Genomic DNA, 25,483 nt, shown 5'->3' on the forward strand with positions numbered 1-25,483 from the left:
ACTAAAATGTTGTCTTCCAAAAGAAAACTTTGGCTGGTGATGAGCTATTTATTGAGATGCAATAAAACGAATCGAGTTTAGTATGTCGTTATAATTTCTGCCTGTATTAATAATAACTCGTGTGGTGCGCTTACTACAGCGTAGCCACTGCTGTATATTATAAATAAGGCGTTTTGCAGTTTTCGCTTAGATAACTTCGTGCTTCTTTCTAGACAATGGCAAATGCTCCATTTCTGATCTGATCTAATATGTCAGCTCTCAGTCGAGTAGCTATTCAATCAAATCCGCTGCCCCAACCTTTCCATTCACATAAAAATGGTACGCAATGCAAATAGAAGAAGCCCCTTTGTGAATATCATCAAGTCACGTGATATTTTTTATGAATACATTAATACGAGCCTTACTTGTTGACCTAGTATGAAACCATTCGATTGAAACTGAATATTATACGATTGCATAATAAAGCAAGTATAAGATGAGGTGGACTATTTTTCATTCCGATTTGCTTTCGTTGATAAAGGTCTCTTAGCTAATTATTGAAATAAGGATACAGCACGATAATGTATGTACCGAAACGACGTAGTTACTGACTGGAGGTTACCTTCTTGTCGTATGTTCTTTTTTCGTGTCCCTCAATGCATACATGTGTGGACATCGGTTTTCGTCCCACCAGAACAAAGCAACACTAGGTCAGATCTAAATATTAAGACCACCTGCAGATTTAGGCAAGGTCACGAGATGTAAACAGGGTTAGGAGACATGATCGTTGCAGAGGATTGAGGATTGTGGGTTAGAGTAAGGGTTAGCGCTGTTATATCTCATGACCTTGACGAAATCTGTAGGTGGACTTAATATATAGATCTAGCCGGCAACACCATGTACTTGTCAGCTTCGCTTAAAATATCCAGTATACTTCTCGACCCACGTCATGATAAGCTCAGGGCCCGATTCCTAGAAAATTCTTAAGCACGTTCTTGTGCTTAGATTTAAGTAGACTTTACATTTAAGTAAACTTACCTTATTTTGTGTTCCCAGAAAATTCTTAAGAACGTTCTTGTGCTAAGATTTTAAGTAGACTTCATTGTAAGCACAAGAACGTTATTATGCGTTCCAAGAAAAAACTTAAGCACAACTTCGTTCTTAAACATAGTCAATCTAAGCACAAGTCCCAAGCAAGGTATACGGTTTGCTTACCAACCTTAAGTCTGTTTCTGCTTCAAAAAGATGGCTGACCGTAGAGTTTTTCGACGGCATTTCCGACACCTTTTGATACCAAACAGACAATTATTACAAGACAGAGAAAATCCTTCTCCAGAAGAAATTAAGAATGCTATAGAAAATTTCGCTTCTACCCTGAAACCATTTTATTTATTTGCCAATTAGTAAACAATAGGCTACAAACACACAGGCTACTTTAAGATCAGGCGCTCTCACAATTATTCATTTAGTTTGTATGTGTCTGCGTTTTTTTATCTTGTGGCACATTTTATATGTGTATAGGGGACATGTCAAATGCATCTAAATCAACCGTATATTATATATGACGTCAATGAAGCAGACGATAAATTTATGAGGTAATTCGCATACCAAAGTTGTTTTTATGGCGTTAAAGAGCATCGTAGTCTCAGTTTATGGTAAACTTTACCAGTCACAATGTGCTTCGACTTATACTTGACTTGTGCTTATGTAAGAATTGTCTTAAGAATTTTCTAGGGACGGTATTTTTATAAGTTTCTTACGTAAGAAAACGTGAAGCATGACTTTGTGCTTACTTTAAGAATTTTCTAGGAACCGGGCCCAGGTGTATAATTATTTGCTCACTCTTTAAAAAGACATCGATTGATAAAATAATATCTTAACAAACAACATATTTTAACTGCCACATACAATTCTTATATTATTATCAGTAGGTGATTAATATCATTTATAAAATGTTAAAGCGGGTGAAACATGATAATAATATTGTTGAAAGATCATAACCATATTTACGCAGTTGCTGATCGTTCATATGCCATAAAGACTTGGGATAAACATGTTTTGAAGTTGTATATTTACATATATATATTTACATGGGTTTTCTTATTGCGATTTCAATGAACTGTTTTAACACACCTTGATCTAGTTTCAGGTGTATAACAACCGGATTTTCTAATCAATCAATCTGGGTCAATGTCCTGGATAATACGTTATCGTAACAGGATGTTGTGAAAATTCGGATTGGCCACCTCTATATAAATACAGGAGGTTGAACCTAATAGATATTATAATTTCAGTATATATTATTTATGATGTTCATTCGAGCTACTTTACTGGTAAGGTGTTATTTTTCTATTATTAAGATTCATCCTGTAGAAATATTTATAATACTTTGTCAAGTTAATAGTTTTTATTGTATGTTAACTTTACAGGGTTACATTTTTAACTTTTTATGAGCTCCACATATCTGTCATTTACTGTTTGTATGTAATATTTAATTAACTTAAAGAAATGTGTTTTCAGAAAAAAGGTATACTGATAAAACGGGTTAACAGCCTCTGGTCCGAAAATGTTTGAATAATTTGGGATTATGTATATCGCTGCAATTATATCAAGCCGTATTGTGTATGTAAATTAATAAGATATACTTTCAGCAATAATTTTATATAACGTCATATTTAATTCACCTAAATATTAAAAATCCCAAAATTGCCTACGTTGGTTTTTTGTCCCTTCGGAATTACTTGACATTTTTTATAGGATGGGATCTCTGTCTTACAACACTAGGGAAACCTGACTAAAATATATCCGATTAACTTTCAGACCAACAACTGGATCAAACTCATCCCCCAGTTAGTTAGCCAGCGCCATAAGCACTGGGCTTCTGTGGTTCCTTTTAGACTAGTGTTCACGTTGAACTCCTTTCAAACCACCATAGGTTATTAAATGGGTTATTCGATATAACTGTATAGTTATGTCAGAACATATCAAAAATTACTATTTTCACATAACAACGTACCCCCCACCCCCTCACACACACACCATCACCATCTCCCCGCAAAAAAGCGTTAAAGCTGTAAACTAGTTCATTTCCTAATTTAATTATATTCCTTTTTCAGGCGTTATGCTGTCTTGGAATCGGGGCCGTGAGTTCAGCAGAATACCCATGTAATGTAAGACTTATTTTCATAATACATATATTAGAAATAAGAGTAACGTACTATACAAATCCACAGAACCAACATACTTTGTAGCTTGCAATACTACCTGTGTTTACGGTTATTTGAATGCCATAAAAAAAAATTCCGAGTAACAATTAGATAACATTTACTGAACTAATATGTCATGTCATTTTAAATACCATAAAGTGTCTTGTTATTTATTTCCTAGCATTTCTGGCTTAATTATTGAGTAAGGTTCTGGACAATACCCCCGATACTGACTGTTGTAAACAAAAAATTGGAAATTGTCTGCAGAAAGCCCCGCCAAGACAGGTTTATATTACCTGGGAAATGAGAAAAAACGTTTAGTATCGGTGATTTCGGCTAAACGAAATAGGGGATTGTTTTAGGCCTTTATAGATACAATAAAACCTCTAAAGGACCTTACATTTTATAATGTATACAACCAGTCCATTAGGAGTCTTAGTCTTTCTAAGAATCACACGGACCGTCTAGCCTCGAGAGAAATGTATTGGTATTGTAAAACCAACTTCACAATTTGTTTTAATATTATGTGCTGTAACTAATTTATAATATTTTTTCTACAGTTAGTGGATTGTCGAACGACTGGATGTAGAATACAACAAGTCTTCTGTGTTACTAGTCCCTGTTATCCAGTTGCAGTATGTAGTGGACGTGAGTACATTCCTTTAACTTATCCAGACCATAATCAACTCTCGATACCAGCGCTAGCCTGCGATATTTAGTGGATTTGAATACATTTTGTCATGGATAATTTACCCATGGTTAATCGAGACTTTGTTTATTGTACCAACAATAGTAATGACGATCGAGGCTAGCCTAAAATTGAATCTCTAATATCTCGGTTCAGAGTGAAGAAATTTGACTGACATTTTCAACATATTCTGTTTTCATTATCTATGTTTTGGCTATTATAGTTATCTAATTCCACCTAATACCCATTTAAAGATTTCATCATTTGACGTGGTAAAGAAACGATTTGAGGATTTAAATCTATATGTGTGTAAAATCGTTGTCTTTTAATGATTAAATACTTATTTCAGCACCAGTACCTCAACAGCCCAGGACCTGTCCTATAGGTGAACCAGTTTTAGATGCTAACCGTAGAGAAATCACGTGTTCGGCTGGACGTGGTTGTCCTGATGGTACGAACTGTGTAGGTCGATTCCTTGGCAGAGGAAAATGCTGTTGGGGCAGTAGTTTATGTAAGTATCGTATTTACTAAAACATGTAATAACGGCACGGTAGGAAAGGCAGAGAATGGGTTAATGTTAAAGTTGCAATGACACGTGGGTTAATGTTAAAGTTGCAAAGCCACGTGAAAATCGGGTTAGGGTTAGGGTTGCAATGGCACAGGTGAAACGCGTTAGAGATCGGGTTGCAGTGGCAAAGATAAAGCGCGTTAGCTAGGGATATTGTTGCAATGACACTGATAAAACGGATTAGGGATAGAATAGGTTATTGTTATTATCTGTGCCACTATTACCTAATTTCATTGTATATACCAATAAACTTTTTAATAAATGGATTTAAATTGGAAGACTTTGTTTAAGCGAAAGCATTCCAATTCATGAAAATCATTATTTACTGCCAGTGTATTACTTTCACATAAAAATGCTCTTCTTAATATTTTTTACAGTCATTGGCAAGCCTGGATCCTGTCCCCGATTACCAGTTGGTACTGTGGGTACCTGTGTACATGGTTGCAGTAGTGATCGCGATTGTGTCGGTAACAAAAAATGTTGTAGTAACGGGTGTGGTACAACTTGTCAAACACCCGAAAACGGCTCTGATAATGTCAAAGCTGGAAGTTGTCCGCGTCAAAGACGGGATTACATCCGCAGACGAGTGTCAAGATGTGCCCGTCCATGTTTAACTGACAACGATTGCACTGGAATTCAGAAATGTTGCTCTGCTGGATCATGCGGTACTATTTGTACAACACCAATATATGGGCGTCCATGTCCATTTTGGGATAGAAGATGTAGAGCCTTAGCTTAATGATAAACTTTTGCATTCCCACTTATTGAATCTCATTATATAATGATCCTTGATGTCAGAGTTGTTTTAACTTTCGATTTAAAATGGTCATGTACAGTGTTTAATAAATTATAAATTTTAAGACATCTATAACGGTACTGGTAATCTATAAAAATATAACTGAATTTTTATATTATGTGAACATGACTAAACCTCTTTGTTTTTGATAATAATTAAAATTGTTGATTTAATCCAATTTGATTTGTTGATTGCCTTTGTGAATTTGGTGTATGTCTGCATTTCATATAATATGTGTTTATACAGATCAAATTTTGAGATATAACGTGTTTTGTTTTCTGTATAGTTGATGATTTACGAAAGCACACAACTATACTCTGTGAAAGGGATACTTTCGCTTTAGCTTGCTTCATGAGAGAACGAGCTCACCGCCATCACACTTAATTCTACACCCTTTCTCCTAAATCCAAAGATTACCTATTTAGACACTTTCCTCACCAATCTGAAGTTTCTATCATTCTATATTGTCGATGCTTTGAATACAACAATTATAATTTGGACAAAATAGCGGCAAAGGTCATTCGGAGTTTTTTTATGTCTTACGGTTCTGTTAAAGATACTTTCCCACAAAAAGTATTTATAGGGTATAGCAATTTTGGTATATATGGCAAGTAGAAACATCTAATCTTACTAGAAAAATACTGGATTCCCTAAAAAAAAAACATCGAGCGCATACATGACAAAAATGTAAAGGTTTCCCTAATCGGCAACCCGACGAATAGGGATATCTGCTCGAGTGACGTCAATGGTTGCACTGGAAGATTGTCTGATCTCTCAGCGTTAGTGAGCGCTTGTTGTATATGTTGATAAACTTGATGTGGAGCTTAAACGTACAGCAGTTTCTAAGATAAAAACCACGGAATAAATAATCCGAGAATAAATTAGGCTTCGATATTTATGATAAATGGACAGCGATAAAAGACAATATCGTCTTGTATGTGCAATGAATTCTCCTCCGCCTTCGCACCAGTTGTTACGTACCGCGTCAGCTAAGGTATCTTGTATGAAAAAAAATAATGAATTGATAGGCCTACACCATTTCTTATGGGATGTACATGGTATTGTAGGGTAAAAAGGGTTGGTAATGGTATTCCTGTGTCTGCCTATGAATATTTGCCACCAACAGCGTACCCTTTATCGTTTTCTCGTCACTAAATACACCGGCGAAGGTATACTGGATATTGTCTTTCTGAAATGAGAATTCCAATCTTCAGCATAATAACGTGGTGATATTTATTTAAGCAGACCATAAAGAACCACGGCTTTTGTCTTAAACCACAGGTGTAGATGCTAGTGCCCTGGACGCATATATTGTCTGGGATCTACATATATCTATCATACTGACATACAAATTGCATTTGAGTGAATGTGACAAGAATGGGCTTCCTTTTCACTATTGTTGCAAAGGCCCCGGTGACATTTTCGGCTCCATGCAAGCTTACAGATAAGTTATGTTAGATTTAGATAAAGAGCTAGCCATTCTTGCTATAATAGTTTGAAAATAGCTAATGTAAAATGAATAATAATGTGAAAATTTCATTCACACTACTCTATTGCGAGCGAAGATATTAGCCTTTGAAGGTTTGACAAGACGTGTGCAATAATTTCAACCAGCGTACTGGTTGTTCGAAGCTAAGTCTCCCTCCTCCACTTTTAGCTTAAATCAAAATATGGCTGAACTGTACAAATCTATTTAATATCGGAGAAATCCGATGCCATCGAGAGTTGATTCTGGCCTGGATAAGTTAACTGATGTCAAATTAAATAATTTAGAAAACATTTCAGGCCTAGAGAAAGATCTGCAATAGGCGGATTTAGCTCTTGCATAATATATGTTTAATCCAGCCCTGGTTATAATCAGAGCACACGAATTTCTAAGTGTTTGTTCACAAAGGGGTCTAATTTGTAATGAAGTCAAATTTATTGAATTTATTTCATATTATTTTCGAGTATTGGTTTCAGACCCAATAGCCACATCATAAACTTATATACATGTTCATAGCTATATCTAGATAACCGGATTACACAACGGGTGTATTTTATATCCAAACTAACAGAATACCCGGCTTCGCTCGGGGGTCATAACTCCGAAACCGGAAGTGGTAGACTAGCCTATGTTACTCCCCGGTCCGAGCTACCCTTATACCCCAAATTTCAGACTCGGGGCAGACCTAGTGTAGCCGCCAACCCCGAACAAACGGGCTTCGCTCGGGGGTCATAACTCCGGAAGTGGTAGACTAACGCCACCTGGCCTATGTTACTCCCCGGTCCGAGCTACCCCTATACCCCAAATGTCAGACTCGGGGCAGACCTAGTGTAGCCGCCAACCCCGAACAGACAGACAGACAAACAGACAGACAAACGACAGTCACAAATATATATGTTACAGTCAATATCTACAATCAGGCAATTTTGGGGACTAGATTTTTAATATTTGGTTTAAGGCAACTATTTTAGTGTTATGTTGTGCACAGACGACCTTGACATCAACAGAAAGCAAGAATACGTCTCGCCGAAAGTCCTTGACATTGATAACGTTCGTGATGTCACAGTACCTCCCAAAATGAAATTCACAGACTTGGAGAACACTCGGAATAAAGTGTTTAGTAACGGTTGTGGCCTCCTCTAGCGTCTCGTACTGCCACACAAAGTCTTCTCATGGATCTCAGAACATTAGTAAACACTACCCGAGGAAGACGTCGCCACTGCTCAGCAAGAGCATGTTGAAGGTCCTGCAACGTCAGTGGTGGATTCACTTGCTGACGAACACGTCGACCCAGTTCGTCCCAGATGTGTTCAATAGGATTAAGGTTGGGGCTAAGCGACGGCCAATCCAGGACTTGGACACCGGCATTTCTTAAAAAATTCTGGGTAGCAATTGCTGTATGGGGTCGAGCATTAATGTCTTGTTGAAACGTTAGTCCAGGCCCATGTCTCTGCATAAACGAAAGAAGAACAAGTTGCAAAATCTGATCCCTGTACTGGACAGCATTTAAGTTCCCTTGGACAACAACAAGAGGAGAACGTCCATGTGCACAAAAAGAAAACCAAACCATGACGCTGCCGCTACCAAATCGGTCAACTTCTCTGACGCATGTTTGAGCGTAACGTTCACCTCGTCTGCGGTACACTCGGGCCCTGCCATCGGCAAATCTCAAAGTGAATCGAGATTCGTAACTAAAGACAACCGAATTCCACTGTCTTTGAGTAAATAATATGTGTTTTGTGGCCCACACAAGTTGGTTACGGCGATGAAGATCTGTCAATATTGGTCCATTATAGGGCCTCCGAGCTCGAAGACCAGCAGCCTGCAAGCAATTTCGAACGGTTTGTGCAGTTACCCTTCCACCAAACATCTCTCTACTTGTGGAGGTTTCAGTGACAAATCTGTTTCTAATGACGTAATCGTATTGCTTGATCTTCCTGTAGTGACGTCACACGTGGCGCTCCCGCCCTTGGGCGGTCGGCAATAGTTCCAGTTTGAAGCACTCTCATTCTAAGATTAATTATTGTCTGGCGTGAACAATTAAAGGCTCTTGCAACAGTGACCACAGACTGACCAGCATAGAGCCTACCTATAGCACGTAGACGTTCTACATTTGAAGGGGATCACGTGGCTAAGTGGGTAAGACGCTAGCTCGCTAGCCTGGAGGTCGGGTGTTCGATCCCTGCATTGGCCGAGAAAGTTCATCCAGATTTTCCGGCGTGGTTCTCCCTTGTCAGTGATGCAGGACGGAGGGGCTGACAAGGAAAGCTGTCTAGTCATTCGGATGGGACGAAAAACCGAGGTCCCGTGTACACATTGGCGTGCACGTAAATGATCCCTTGGCAGTTGGAATTCGATATAAGAGTAGGCCGTAGTGCCGCTGTCCGGGCAAAATTTCCCTCATAGTACACTGTATGACGTATGCCCGTCTTCATTAGCCCAGGTTAGGAGCAGAACAGTAGGACGTTAAACTCCATTTCATTTCATTTCATTTTTTCTACATTTGAAAGGTGCGGCATTTTCTAACAAAGATGAAAATAACAATTTTAATTTGTTTTTCCAGTTCAAGTTACGTGTGCGTGTTCAGTTTAAGCAAACTTGCATCGTTTGACCTCACGAGTTTGTGTTTGCACGTGTTTTTCAGGTTTTTCATCTTTATATGCTTAAAAGTCACGTGATCCACGTGACTTTACAATTTTATGAAATTAAAGACTTCTTACTACTTACTATTGTTAGAAACACTTTAAAATTTATGTGACTTACCAGAAAAAAAAATTTGTTGAAATTCATCAGTGTCAAGTTTTTAATTTGGCTGAGTATATGTAAACATGTCAGCCAGGTGCGTGCTTTTACAAAGTTATTATATTACTGAGTTGTGTCCTCAGATTTGTACCAATCATATTCGTATTTGTAACAGGATCAAGTGAAAAGAGTGAACAACAGTCGGCTATAAATAAGGCAAACAGAAAACGCACTTCACAATACTAAGCTTTGCGACACCAATATGACTTTCCATCATATTTATCTACTGGTAAGAAATATGTTTATTTATTAGCTTATTTATATTTAATTAATTCTTTATTTTATTATTTATTTGTGTATTTATTTATTTATATATTAGATTCTGTATTTTAGTATTGATTGATTTGTTTATTTAATTAAAGATTAAACACACGATTATGAAACTATTTTTAAAAATCCACTTGAGGTCACTTATTGCTTCGAAATATTTCTACATAATTCAAAGACTTCTATCTCTTCATTTTTTATTTAATGGCGAGCTTATGAAAATATTTAAAATAAAAACAATTAGATCAACTTTATTTAAATACTTGTAGGTTGAGGATTTTATTATATATTTACTTTAACCCACGCCCCCCCTTTAAAAAAATGATGGTCTTAAACGAACATTATCGAAATAATATGGATCAGATCGTGTTTGTTCCTGTAATATTCATCATATCCTTGCAGAAACTTCTTTCTCAATTCTAGATCCCCAAAGTATGGAAGCCTATAACTACCATTCATATATTTCGCCCCTTCAAAACACGAAAGTCGAAAAGTCGAAAAGTAGAAGTTACGACAAAAAGTGAGGCTACAACACGCTATACAAGCCAAAATAGGAAATTAAGAAATAATACACAACGATAATAGCGCCACTCGTTTTTTCCTAATTTCATATTTTCGACTTGCATTTTGGCTTGTATACCGTCTTGTCGACTTTCGACTTAGTCATATTTTTGTATTTATTGATGTCAGTAAGAAGGCGCCAACAAGCGATACAAGCCAAAATGCAACTCGAAAATAGGAAATTAAAAAATAACACACAGCGATAATAGCATCCCTCGTTTTTTCCTAATTTCTTATTTTCGACTTGCATTTTGGCTTGTATACCGTCTTGTCGACTTTCGACTTAGTCATATTTTTGTATTTATTGATGTCAGTAAGAAGGCGCCAACACGCATACCAAGCCAAAATGCAACTCGAAAAGTAGAAATTAGGAAATTAACACACCACGCTATTAGCGACTTTTCGCCTCGGAAGTTGTTGTAGTCTCAGTTTTCCAGGTCGCATTTGAATACGTGCAATCAGGGCTCACACTGTATTTCATTTTTTTCCGTCAAAATGGATAATAATTTTTATATAAAAAAAATGTTCATATTTTTTTTACGCCAACTGGGATATTTTATCTGCCAAAAATGTCGGATAAAAAAAACACACCTTAGGCTACAACGCGCATGTGTTAAATCACTAGACCACCCAATTCCCGTGTATGTTGTTTTAATATTGCATATATCGGTACGGGAAATTTGTTTTATAATAGGCCTATATAATAAATTAAATTGTTGTAGCCTAAGGTGTGTTTTTTTTATCCGACATTTTTGGCAGATAAAATATCCCAGTTGGCGGAAAAAAAATATGAACATTTTTTTTTATAAAAATTATTATCCATTTTGACGGAAAAGAATATGAACATTTTTTTTATATAAAAATTATTATCCATTTTGACGGAAAAAAATGAAATACAGTGTGAGCCCTGATTGCAAGTATTCAAATGCGACCTGGAAAACTGAGACTACAACAACTTCCGAGGCGAAAAGTCGCTAATAGCGTGGTGTGTTAATTTCCACTTTTCGAGTTGCATTTTGGCTTGGTATGCGTGTTGGCGCCTTCTTACTGACATCAATAAATACAAAAATATGACTAAGTCGAAAGTCGACAAGACGTTATACAAGCCAAAATGCAATTCGAAAATAAGAAATTATGAAAAAACGAGGGGCGCTATTCTCGCTGTGTGTTATTTCTTAATTTCCTATTTTCGAGTTGATTTTGGCTTGTATAGCGTGTTGTCGCCTCACATTTTGTCGTAACTTCTACTTTTCGACTTTTCGACTTTCGTGTTTTAAAGAGGCGAAAAGAAGAAATTATGAATGGTAGTTATAGGCTTCCATACCAATTAGCACAGAGAATGTAACCGTACCTACAAATATCATCGCATCAAAAATGAGAAATAATTAGTGACCTGCCTTATTTTGATTGGACAAGAAAAGACATAATATTTTAAATTCTCACTCTTTTACAAAGTACAATTGCAGTGAAATAGGATGGCAGAGATTTAGGCCGCATTCCATGGGCACAAATTGTCGTTGAAAAAATATTTTCGTTCCTACAAATCCGGTCTAGAAGAAATTTTGTAAGTGTATAGATCATATAGAGATATTCGGTTATTGTAATTTTCTCCAAAAAATTTCATAGTTCTTCGGTGATATTCTTCTTTGAAATCCGGACTATTTATTGATAGTAAAATTCATAGTGCGCGAGGTCACGGGGCAGAATTCAGCGTTGTTCGCGGCGTCACGTGATCGTTTTTTCCACAATCGACCAATCACGGTATTCGCGTGTGTTGTTGGTAAACACAAAATGGCGTGCTTCACGAGGAACACATTGCAGTTATACATGTAGAAGCCACACGAAATGGCGACAAAGGCTCAATTAACTTGTATTGTTAACTTAGACAGTAATTAAGATAGGTGCAGAACCCTTTACAAACACAAAGTGAGACAAATGTCGTGAGGTAGCTATAGACTTGTTTCAATTGGATGGAAATGACCAATCCATTGCACTAGGCCTAATTGCAGCATTTTTCGATACAAATGGATTTATTAATAAGGATATTATATTGAAGATACAGTCGGCAGTGGTTTTGGATTTCACCTAATGTTTTATAGATGTTTTAGGAACAAAACATTTAAAAGATGCGAGAAAGAAAAAAGAGTGAGAAGGCAGCGTCTACATTCAGTCCAACCGAAACTAAAACTGTCACCACAGACTATTACTGTGATGTGGTCATAATATATTTTACCAAACATTATTTAACAACTGACTATTACTATTAGTATATTAATCATTCGACAAAAATAACAATTCACTCATAACATAATATTTTAAAAACGATTTCACCAAACCTTCAACAAGATATGACCACTTCTATTGCAACTAGTAGAAGTAATAAATAAATATTATAAAGGTGCATCATATATAGGCTACAGACCATAAGTTCAGAAAAAATTGTGAATGAAAGAATTGAATATAACCATCCAAGTCAACCCAGAACATTGCATGCTGTGATTCAAAGGAAAGAGGGGGATACTAATTAATCAAAGTATTTGATAATCCCTAATTAAGTCCTTCACACCCCACTGATAAAGTAACATGAGCTGAACATTAATGTCCAGACGACACAAAGTAGGTCATTTTGGGGTCCAACATATGGTTCCTTTGACCGTTGTGACCAAATACTTGTGCCATTTTGGTTAAGGGCCTTTATGTCCATAACCCCTACTACTAGGCCTAGTACTTCAACAACTTTAAAAACTAAAAGTGTGTCTCATTCACCCCTACTCCTTCATTAATCTCACCAAAGGAATCACATCATGGTGCAGTACTTGATACTACTAAATCAGAGTTAAAGAAGTCAGTTTTATCAGAGATCTGTAAAATTTGCAAGAAAAAATCCAAGTATTTTCGAGCGGAGGCCACACAAAAGAGGGACAATTTAGTCCAGTGCGAAATAAAAACAGCATTTTTATTATTTTATTTAAAGCACCAATAACACTTTTGCTGTTTTGATAATATTTATTAATCAGAAGCAAGATTCGAACATTGAAAGTGTGTTTGGCAGTTTTATCGATGATTACATGTACACTATGTTGTAGGTGAGCCCCATATTGATGGGGGGGGGGCATCTGGTTCATTCGCAATTGCAGACAAAACCCATTTTTCTATATGAGAATGAAATTTGACAGCTTTTAATTACAGTCATGTGTTATTTGAATTCATATATCTATTGTAAGCTTATACATTGTAGATGCAAAATTCTGAGCTAAGTCAAATAATTTAAGCATTTATTCTTAATATTTCTGCAACTTTTTAAGTTCCCAACCTTTATTTCAAAATATGTTTTTTCATTCTTAATCTTAGCTATACACTAGCCTATCCATGATCATTATTAAGACAGCAGGCTAGACAGATTTTAAGTATTTTGTTATGTAAAATGAATGATTTTATTAGAATTGCACTTATAGAAGCAGTGACCTTGTATTCTCTGTAATCTCCCTTGACATTAAGGCATTTTTCTACTGAAATCGACTGGTCCAATATCCTTAATCAGTGTCGAAAAAACCTGACTGACTGCCACATTTTATGTCAGTGTGATCAAAATACCTTTTGTGGCTCTCATACACCACTTCTCTACACAGATGGGGCGTGTTTGGGGTTCATTTAATCTCTGTTCGTCCCGATCGCGAGCAATTTGCAAGGTAAATCGTGCACATGGCTTTGTTTACAAATGCGATGACCTGGCACTTGACCCCAGAATATTTGACCGAACCCTGCAAGCGCGTCCGCTGATTGGCCAAATTTTAAATAGCTGCGCGGGATCCAACTCGCATCTACGCAAATATGGCTCCGCACTATAAAGAAATAAGTCATCGATTTCTAGCCTATTTCGAGCTTGAACTATTAAATTGGCAAATTTTATTGGAGAACTTTGTTGACATATTGATTGCACGATTATTCATAGTCAGATTATAGACCGGTTTAGCGGGACCGAAGGTGACAAGATTTTCACCCCGAGAATTCGGCCTAATTGTATTGGTCATGGTGACTTCAGATCATTAAATATGCATTATGTAAGGATTAGACACAGGGGAGGCCATTCTTGGTACAATAGTTCAAAAATAGATAATAAAAAATGAACATATAGAAAATACCATTCAAATTACTTTCTTCTGTGTGCGAAGTTATGAGTTTTTGAAGTTTTGACAAGATGTAGCACATATTGCTTATTATCGTAGCTACGCTATATGTTAATCCAGACTAATTCACGATTATCCAGTTTATCGCTAAAAACTTAAATGACCTTTGTGTTCTAATCTACTTATATTCTGAGCCATTAGAGTTGATTATGGGTGTGGCATGCTAATCAATGTTTAATAACATTTGAAGCCAAAAAAGGGCCGGCGATTGGCAACTTTAGCTCTTACATAATGCATCTTTATTTGCTTTAAAAATCGTTTTTCATGGTTATCTTGATTTCAGAGGATCGTCAATGTATTTATTTATCTTTCAGGCATTTTGCTTCGCTGTATCAACAGTAACAACTGCTTTGCCATATCCTTATGCTGTAAGTTGGTTGAATATATTTATTAATGTAAACTAAGTTAGAGCGACCGGTGTTGACCGTCTACGTGTCCGCTTGTCATAACTTGTGTTTACCGTTTGAAATACGCTTACCCATATAATGTTCTCCCAAACTAGTTTGGTATAATAATAGGACTGTTTTCGCAGAATAACTTACAATATATTTGAGATAAAATTTTAAAACCTTGTAAGCTGATCAACCACCTATACTGATATTTACAGATTTTATTTCCAATAAAACAATATTTATCGTTTTTCCTATTTTTACAGAAATTCCTAAAGGTTTTTTTTCTGCCCAGATCGGCCATCCATTGATTCGGTCATATTTGTTTAATATTTCAAGTTCTGGAGTATTAGTTCACTAATCTTCATACAATTCTGTACCGTCAATATAGATCACAAGGCAAGTTAACCAAAGAACCCCGAAGTATTAATCAACCTTCATATTAATTGTATTAATTTATATTTTAGCCCCAACCAACCCAGAGAGTGACGGCAAGATTAAGAGTGAAAAGATGTGCTCAGCCATGTTCTATTGATAGTAATTGTTCTGGTGGTCAGAAATGTTGTTTCTCGGGTCATTGTGGACGGATGTGTCAGAACGCTTGCAGAAAGACAGAAATTCTTTCTCTTGGATGAATAGGACTGTATCCTGGATATTTGCTTAAAATCTTCCTTACCAAATTCAGTTCTGTAGATTTATTAAGTGCACCCGACACAAATGCAGTGCTTCAGTGCCTCTTACCGATACCCCCCCCCCCCCCCAACACACATACACCAAGTATCTAATATTTATTAAAACATTATTTATATTCACTTTGTATCCAAGGCTATACATGCTTTCTTTTTAAATCGTGTATCCATAATAAAAGTCACTTGTAATTTTGGTATTTATTTCAGGCTTGATTTCTAAGGGAGTACCTTTTAATATTGAAGTATTTAAGTCTATGTGATATTGTTTAGGATAGTTTAGTGGTAGTGTGGAATCGCAATTTGCAGTATTACGTCTTAACATTCCCACTGTAACATATTCGACTTACTAAATGATAGTTGGAAAATAAATGTCATTTATTAGAACATTCTTGTTAGTTGTTACATAAATCAAACTAACAAGTCAACTACGAGATATTCAGCCCCAAACTAAACAGATATCACTCATATTGTGCATTTGTCTTTTTATAAGCAGGTAGCAATCAAACTATTTATCACTCTCTGATGGACCTTATACACTATACTAAATGTTTCGTATGCATGGAAATGGTGATATTTAGAAATATTTAGACTAACATTACCATGAATTTTCAACAATTCTACAACCGACAGTAAACTTATGTTGTGGACCTTATTAGTTTGTTATTTAAAGATCTTATTTCCTGCACCAACAACAATGATGAAGAGGGATACAAACCATGCAGTGCTACTCGTTTTTCCATATATGTCAGTGGATATTTTTCGGACTGCCAATAGAATTACACGAGACCTGTTTTTTTTTGTGCCACCCGGAAGTTTAAACGTTTGTCTTTGCCAGGTCCCGTCACGGGTTGAAACAAGCGATGATGGAATTCAGGACCCTCTGGTTAGTGATCCAGCGCCATACAGTTTGAACCACGGGGGCCGTCAATAAATAACTATCAAACCAGGGATTGACAAATCTCTTTGTCTATTCCCAACAATATCTGAAAAAGATAATTACTACTGTAAAACATGAAATTATTGCGAGTTGGGGTGGTGAAATATAATTGCGACGTGAAATTATTGCGAATTTCTATAGTGGGGAAAAAATTATTTTTTTTTTAGTAAATTTGTCTATAAAATGTGGTAGATTGTTAATTTTGGGGTGACAGTCGGCTCTTCAAAACATCGGTTGATTGGTGATCATTAGTAACAGTAAATAAACAACTATTGTGGATTATAGCTTTGAGGTGACAGTCGGCTCTTTAAAACATCGGTTGATTGGTGATCATTAGTAACAGCGAATAGTGTAAACTTGTCATTTTGTACCAACCTTCAATACTACTGTCTACCCTTGTGATGCATTCGATAACATTTATCCATTTTTGTGAAGAAAATCGACGAATTAATTTTATTTTATCAAAAAAAAGCACATGAACAAACAAACACCGCTAATTTTATCTCCTATTTACAGGGGGGGGGGGGGGGGGGGGTAACTCTGTATGTAATATTATAGGAGGCACTAACGCGTCTGTTTAACAATAAAGTGCCAATGGAAAAGAGATACTAGATGATCGTGACAAGACTCGGTACTTTTATTTTATTCAATCAGTATCAAATAATGTGTGGTTACGCGTGAAAACAATGACCAGGCTAGTTGTTTAATAAAACAAAAGATTTGTTAATAGATAATCCCGGGTTACATTTCTTTTTACCTGATCAGTGGGGGTCCAGTTAATTAACCACTACTCACGGGATTAGCAGGGGTGTTACAAAGAACGACAAGATGGCAACATTCAACAATGGCCGTTGAATGGGCGATGTTTTGTTAAATTTATTTGTAAAATAGTGACCGCTGGCCGCGTTAGAGGAGTGACCATTGAGTAAAGAGATGAAACAACAGAATTTTTACGGGGGGAATTTATCGTGACCGCTTACAAGCAGATGTCGCTGAATAGGAGTGGCTGCTCATACAGATTCTAATGTACTTATTGGGACTCTTTCTTGTGAAGAGTAATGAAGGGGGAGTAATTCAATATGGCCGACATTTTAACGAATTTACACGAAACTATTGCGAACATGAAATTATTGCGAGAGGGCCTCGCTCGCAATTTTCTCAATAATTTCATGCTCGCAATAATTTCATGTTTTACAGTAATTCCCCTTTTGTTAATTAGCTGCTTCTGCTTCATACATATACCGTTGAAGTTTGACATTTGTTTTTACCAGTATTAAATGTACAAGCCAACAGTTCGGATAATTCCCCGCCCCCTGCATCAACCCAGAAATAAGTAGATGACAATCATAAATTACTTGCACATATTTTGTCTTTTATAAAGACGTTTGATAATTAATTACACCTCGCAATTCTTGTAGGTTTTTAAATAGTGTGGGATGTAAAGTGCAATGGGTCGAGTAGAACCGCCATGTTTCCTTTATCTGTGGCTGGAAGGATAGTAATATTATTATATAAGTTATCTGTGCCTGGAAGCATAGTAATAATATTGTATAAGTTAATATTGTTAACAGCAGCACTGGGTATAGATAAGAAAATCCTATTATTAAAATCAGTATCTAAAACTTACGTCAGGGTAAATTTTGGAATTAGATATTTAAGTAATAACACTAATAGAGCTACATATATTTTCATACTTAAATATTCCTGGGACCAACGGGAACTTTAAATAAAGACTTTCCAATATGGTGCCCGAAAACAAATCAGAAACCAACTAATATGTCAGATCTGTCAAATTCTGAAAGTAAGAGTTCGATAAATCGGCTATTTGATTGGCATAATTGCCATAACTGTCAATTGTTAGAATATCAGATGGCCGATATGCATTTAACAGACATTACTACCAATTTATTATACACCTGTTGCAAGAACACCGTGGCTCCAATATACTACGTAAAATGTAATGTAGTTATAGAACACAATTATTGAAACCAGGTTTTTAATTGAGGTAAAATGAATGTTCAATCTTAGTGTTGATATTCAGTTTCTGCTGTTATGGTTAAACAACCAGATTCGAACCTTTTTTAATAGTCCGCTGCATTTTTCCAATACACGATTTGATATTCAAGCCGATCAACATAGAGAATATGTGTGGGGATGGCGTTTGACCTTCAGTAGAAGGCTTGTAATCTCCAATTAACTCCGTACATCGTACCAATCCCTTCACGTAATATATTTTCAGTGGAGGCATTGCTTTTCACGGTACTTTGGTCGACGTTATTTCCTTAATATAGGAGAAAAAATATGCTTTGACAAATTGGGCTTAACGTCCACTGGAAACAAACTAGGTCATTTATGTCAATAAATTAGTTTGCGCTTAGGGGTCTTTAGCAGTCGCAGGAAACCGAACGAGATCGGACAGGCGACCATACTCCTTGTCACGTACAAGCTAGGAATTAGTGTGGTTTCGATTCCCCGGCTGTACGTTACAAGGAGTGGGGTCGCCTGTCCAACTTCGTGGGTTTTCTCCGGCTCCTCCTGTTTCCTCCCACTGCTAAAGACCCCTACGAGCAAGCGAATAATTAAAATAAAATTGAACTATATGTTAGTCCCGAAATGACCTGGTTTGTGTCGATTGGAAGTTAAACCCCACTTCTATCCCTCCTCTTTCATAGGTAATGGACTAACAGATGGGTTGGGTTGGGTTAGTTGGGGTGGGGTGGAAAAGACGCCCCTACTCTTTGTCACGCACAAAAGCGGGTAAGATCTAAACCGCACGCGTTGAAATATTCCCTAGACGCCCCAGTAGAGTCAGCAGTGAAATGGGGTTTAACGGCCTACTACTTTTAGAAGATGTGGGAGGAATTAGTCAGAAAATTCAGTTTAAATAAGTGCATGCCTTAACATTATTTACCAACCAACTATGAATGTTGATAAAGATAATAGTTGCATTAATTAATTAAATACTTCGCATCTCGTAAAGAATCCGGATGGCTGGGTTCACGCATAATCCACTTCAAGCGTCATCTGTCAATTACCCCATAAATTGATAAATGAGGGTTTTATCTTTATTAACATTGCTCGTTGACTTATCGTATACATAATGTGACATACGTTAAGAAAATGGGGCATCCAATAGAAAACAGTGTAAACAGGATGTACGTATTGTCTGTCTAAAATGATTAACCTTTACTTTCAGTTAACAAATCAGTTCTTACTTATTCACCGAAGATGATAGTCGAAATTACAATCACACTGGTAAGTAATTTTAAAATGTTAAAAACGTTTGACTTTGCATTTAAAATGTTATTCAGACATAAACCTGCTCTATACTAGAAATTCGTAACGGTGGGAATGTGTGTCGGTTGGAAATCAGAATCACTGTCGAGAAACATACATGTATGAATAATGGTGATGAACTCCACGGTAGAAGATCCTGTTTAAATGTTTAGTATTATGATCTGCAGACATTTAGGTAGTGCATTGGTTTGCGATAATTTGGTGAGTTGTCGGTTGTTTAAAATATATTATCCAATATTAAATACATTTATTTTCGTGGTGAAAATAATAACCCCTCATCAAGTTGTGTAATCAAGCCCAGTAATCCAAAGTGCAGGAGAAACACTTATATTTTGTGTTTTTCCACGTGATGGTAGCCTTTGGTATGGTCCTTACAGCATGGTAGAATTGTCACCCTTTTAGTGTATTGTAATAGGACATCGGGTTTTCATTCTTAACAATCGTAATGTGTCGCATTATCTGTTTGGTCGATAGATACTTATAATTACCATATATTATACACCCTGTTAATGTGGTCGTCGCCCCTCCTTGCATTATGAACGCTATCGAAATTCAGAATCACGCATCTTGTTTTCAGATTAAATGACCCTGTTACTGACTCTCTATATGGCCAGTTGTTTAGATGTGTGCCCAAAGTTCCAGGGAGAGTTACACTAATTATTTGAGGTTGAAATGAAATGAAATGGGGTTTAACGTCCTACTCCTAACCTGGGCTAATGAAGACGGGCATACGCCATACAGTGTGCTATGAGGGAAATTTTGCCCGGGCAGCGGCGCTACGACCTACTCTTATATCGAATTCCAACTGCCAAGGGATCTTTTACGTGCACGCCAATGTGTACACGGGACCTCGGTTATTAGTCCCATCCGAACGACTAGACAGCTGTCCTTGTCAGGCCCTCCGTCCTGCATCACTGACAAGGGGAAACCACGCAGGAAAATCGGGATGAACTTTCTCTGCCAATGCAGGGATCGAACACCCGACCTCCAGGCTAGCGAGCCAGCGTCTTACCCACTTAGCCACGTGATTCCCAGATTTGAGGTTGAACCCTATCGCAATAAATCTACATGGTTGCTTTAACATAATATTTCAAATAGAGAAAACCATTTTAGCTTCTGCTGGCTATCTGGCGTTGACTAAGCCACCTGTATATTTGAATTGTATTTTATTACCCACTTAGCCAAGTGATTCCCAGATTTGAGGTTGAACCCTATCGCAATAAATCTACATGGTTGCTTTAACATAATATTTCTAATAGAGAAAACCATTTTAGCTTCTGCTGGCTATCTGGCGTTGACTAAGCCACCTGTATATTTGAATTGTATTTTATTATGTTGCGGATGTTTTCTTTTCTTCTTAATTCAGGTTTTCTGTTTAACCGGTAGTTTGGGACTACGAATTGGCAATACTGAGCTTTTAGATCGATGCAGCGTAAGTACACTTAATAACTTTTCATCAAATGCAGTTTTTGTCTCTATTAATGCTTTCTAACGGAAGTCTGTATTTAAGAGAACCTCGGCCATTATTCGTTGGACGGAAATATACACGTAGATGGGCGTTAAAAATAACAAATTTCCATTTTACGTTTACAGACAATGCGATGTGGATTTGGAACGGAATGTAAGCTGACACAGGTACAGTGTATCAGAGCACCTTGTCCACCCATAGCGTCTTGTCAACCTGGTAAGTTTTTTTTACAGCTCCACACGTATTCCATAGCCTATGCTAGTCACCATGATTCTGTTCTGAGGTGCTGATGATGGTGTCTCTTGGTTGATGTCCGTTGGGTCCAGTTATGCTGATGTGGGATGTGGTTCTCGAGGAGGAGTATTGGCTTTCGTCAATTAGCTTCATGAACCCTTGTCTGGTTGTCGACAGGATACGAGTCAGCTGCTTGTGAACACCCAATAATGTGACTTATTCGAAGGTATCCAAAAGTAAGCTTAAAATTGAAAGGCTTACAACACACGTCTTCCAATTGACCCCAATAAGCATCCAACTAACAACCCTTTACATTTTGGCAGTAACCACAACCCACGCCTCCAAACCCACTAACAACCCGTTTTTATTTTGACAGTAACTAGAAGAGTGAAACCAGGTGTATGCGCACCTCCAAGATCTGGTATGATGGGGATATGTGTTGAGGCGTGTTCTAACGATGACGAATGTCCTGGCAATAGGAAATGTTGCAGTAACGGGTGTGGTAAAACTTGTCAAGAGCCATCCTCGATGCTGCGATCTGTAAAACAGGGCACATGTTCAAGGCAACTTGAATTATACCCATTGCGATCGAGGTGCATGAATCGGTGTGTTACGGACTACGATTGCCCTGGTGATGATAAATGTTGCAGTTCCTTAATATGTGGTAGAACCTGTCAGACCTCGAGATCAGTGAGGCCAATGTGTCCACCATGGAACCCTTATTGTAACCAAAGGTGCCCGCCGTGGAATCCATATTGTAACGAAGTCATGTCTTAACATTTTGATACCATTTCTTTTCTTGTTTTGTTTATATAAATTTGATTCTTACCTGTTTTATTATATAATGAATAATATCTCTCTGTACAAGTGTTTATTACAAAGGTAGAATTACATAAGCATTTTTATAAAGATTTGTTATAAGATATTTCTACCTCCTACACCAAATGTAACAATGAAAACGGGAATAATAAATCTCAAGCACAAGCGATCCTAATCTAATGTGTAATGCCGAGTCATTAGCGATTGATTCCGATATTTAAAACACTGCCCGGGTTATAATCACCTGTACACTATTGCATTATTGGGTCCTATTCCATTGTCTGCAACTGGAATTGTTTACGATATCAACATTGATCTCTCTCACCGTGAAATCATATTACATAATTGATCATACAGGTTTGTACTAAAAGTACATTAAGGCAAAGGCAACTCCGAGATACTAGATAGCAAGAAGGACGCCGCCCACTATTTTGTCTATTTAGCAGTACCGTGAATGTCCACACGATATTACATATGTATTATTTTATGATTTGGAACAAAAAGAAAAGCCCGATATTATTATAGTTAACGTAATTTGTGTGTCTCCAATCGGATTAAAACACATCCTATTTCGTTTCGTATTTTATAGTTCAAAATTTCGTTATACTTGTCTGGAAGAGGTGTTATATATCCAACCACGGCAAGACCATATCATTGATGGTAACGCGAGCCAGATTGCTGGTGCTCACGCATTCCATCTTTGCTATTGTCTCCTTGGGGTAAAATTAACTTGGTCGCTACCCTGCAATAGGCAATGTTGCCCAAATCGATCTCTCGTCTCCAACCTATACGAGACTAAGCCTATTCTTTTGCTCCCCTGGGAAGATTCTCGGGAAACACTTGTTTGTGATATCACTCAAGGTGTGGAAGCGGACGTTAAGGAACGAACGCCACTGGCCATGGATTAGAACTACGTGCTAAGGCTAATCGCAAAAAAATAGACTTACCTCCCTTGAATTTAAACTTGACAAGAGCACGGGTGGACAACCTCGCTCATTAATTGGGAATTTTATCATTTTTGACGAAAATAATGCTCAATATAGTATCTCCAATATTTTCTTGTGGCGGTTGTGATTTAAAAGAGCTAGCTGAAAGTTTTTGATTTAAGTCAAACAGCTTATATAACTAATACTTCCTTTAGTCTTCATTGTTTACATGAACTTTGTAATGTTAAGCATCATGCGTACAACGTTGGGTTTTCAGCGTCGACATCCGGTTGAAATCATTCCTTGACTGACAGAAGTAACAGTAGGCCTAGCCCCTGCGGAAATACACAAGCTGCTAACCACACCAAATCAGTCTACATGCTACAGAAAAAATGTCTACGCACAATTGTACAGGAGAGACAACCCTGACTTCAGCAATATTTCCAGTACTTTAGTCATTCAGGGATCAGTTCAGCAATGTAACAAGTCCTAGGATTTATCAGCTCTAAGATGGTTTTCAAATCAAATTTTTATCTGATTTTGGCGAAACTTAAAATATAGGTCTATCTCCCAAAATTCTTGGTTCCTTTTGATATTGGCATGTGGACCAGACTAGCAATTATTTGTCCATTGTCTTCAATGTTAAATGGCTGTAATATCACAGGCTGTAGCTTTCTTTTTGCTCAACATTCCGTTGGTTCCAATCTTTATAGGCACAATGGGGACCACATTTGTCAATCTCATCATCATAATTTTGTAGGGGGCTGGCCGTTTTGATTTTTTTGCTGCTGGGATTTGATGTTGACTGGGGTGAAAATTCTCACTTCCGACACAATGATTGCTCTGCAGAAAGACACTTGACACCCCCTATCCCTCCACTGTAATGTCATCAGTATTACCCCGAACTGCTATGAAATTGCAAATTTGATCCCTTTTCTGCTATTCTAGATCACAATTTCAATCAAAAAATGAAGGAAGAGGGAGAAAAAATTAAGGGAAAAATTGTCAATTTATAACTCGAACTATATTGCTAGTCTGAGACCATGTGTTGGACCATAACTTCGTGGATTATGGGCCCTGATTGTACGAAAAATCACGTTTTTAGCTTGTGAACACTCTAGAGGTCACAATTTTCATCTCATTTTGATGAAACTTGAAATACATGTTTATAACTCAACCCAAAGATCTTGGTTCCTGCCGGTTTTCGCACATATCGGATCGTAAATTCCTGAATTATGGCCCCTGGTTGCTCTAGAGGTCACTGTCGGTTGAGTTCGAATTTCGTAAAAATCTGACCAAAACTACAGGACAAAATGGACGCCCGTCGTGGTGGTCCCTCTAGAGTTCACAATTTTGATCCGATTTTGATGAAACTTGAAATGTATGTTTATAACCCAAAGACCTTAGTTCCCTTCGATATCAGATCGTAACTTCCTGAATTATGGCCCTTGATTGTACGAACAATCGCGTTTTTAGTTGGTCCCTCTTTAGTTGTGCATCTTCTAGAGGTTAAGATTTATTTGATTTTATAAACCGTTTATATATAGAGAGAATATCCTACTCGTCTTTTTTTGATATCAAAAAATATCAACACAAGTTGATAAAGTAACGAAAAACGAGGCTCTGCCGAGTTGGTTTTTTTTACTTTATCAACGAGTGTTGATATTTTTTGATATAAAAAAAAACAAAAACGAGTAGGTGATTTTATTTATCACCCAATCCTTTCTTACGTGCACAAATAAATAAATATAATTATTTGCTATAGACTTCACTTTTACTGAACTTAATTACATTACTGCGTAGTGATACATCATTTTTGACAGCAATTCAACCATTGCAAAGTCCTTTATATTGACCCAGTGTTTCCATCAAAGTCAATTAAATAAACATAATTCATTTTTTTTAAAAAAAGGGAGTTACTATTAATAAAAAATGAACTGTTCTTTGAAAATACAAAAAAGTAGTTCCTTTTTAACTAACTAATCAAATTCATGTAAATCGATATCTCTCAAGGAGATATTGCAGTAGATTATGAAATTCATCCCACAAGCGATATCTACTGTATGTATTATTGGGTGATAAATCACCGTAACGCCATAATTACGATTGAGTTCGAATTTCCTTTGGATGAAACTTAAAATATGTGTTATATATCAAAAGTTCTTGGATGAGTTCAATTTTGCT

The 25,483-nt window shown here is 36.9% G+C and overlaps 2 long non-coding RNA genes across 3 annotated transcripts; both read left to right on the forward strand.

Annotated features, from left to right (window-relative positions):
* The first annotated feature begins 2,328 nt into the window (after window positions 1–2,328).
* On the forward strand, window positions 2,329–3,831 carry LOC126810214 (uncharacterized). The gene is made up of 3 exons (XR_007675106.2): window positions 2,329–2,601; window positions 3,096–3,149; window positions 3,746–3,831. It is a non-coding gene; the product is annotated as an uncharacterized LOC126810214 (long non-coding RNA).
* A 5,820-nt stretch (window positions 3,832–9,651) lies between these two features.
* LOC126810213 (uncharacterized) lies at window positions 9,652–22,116 on the forward strand. Of its 2 annotated transcripts, XR_007675104.2 has the most exons (7): window positions 9,652–9,754; window positions 14,855–14,908; window positions 15,397–16,501; window positions 19,752–19,810; window positions 21,219–21,284; window positions 21,446–21,536; window positions 21,931–22,116. It is a non-coding gene; the product is annotated as an uncharacterized LOC126810213 (long non-coding RNA). The 2 variants fall into 2 exon arrangements; XR_007675105.2 differs by lacking the exons at window positions 14,855–14,908; window positions 15,397–16,501 and having other exon boundaries at window positions 9,703–9,754.
* The last annotated feature ends 3,367 nt before the right edge of the window (window positions 22,117–25,483 follow it).

Source organism: Patella vulgata, chromosome 2 (genome assembly GCF_932274485.2).
Source record: "Patella vulgata chromosome 2, xgPatVulg1.2, whole genome shotgun sequence".
NCBI classification, from domain to species: Eukaryota; Metazoa; Mollusca; class Gastropoda; family Patellidae; genus Patella; species Patella vulgata.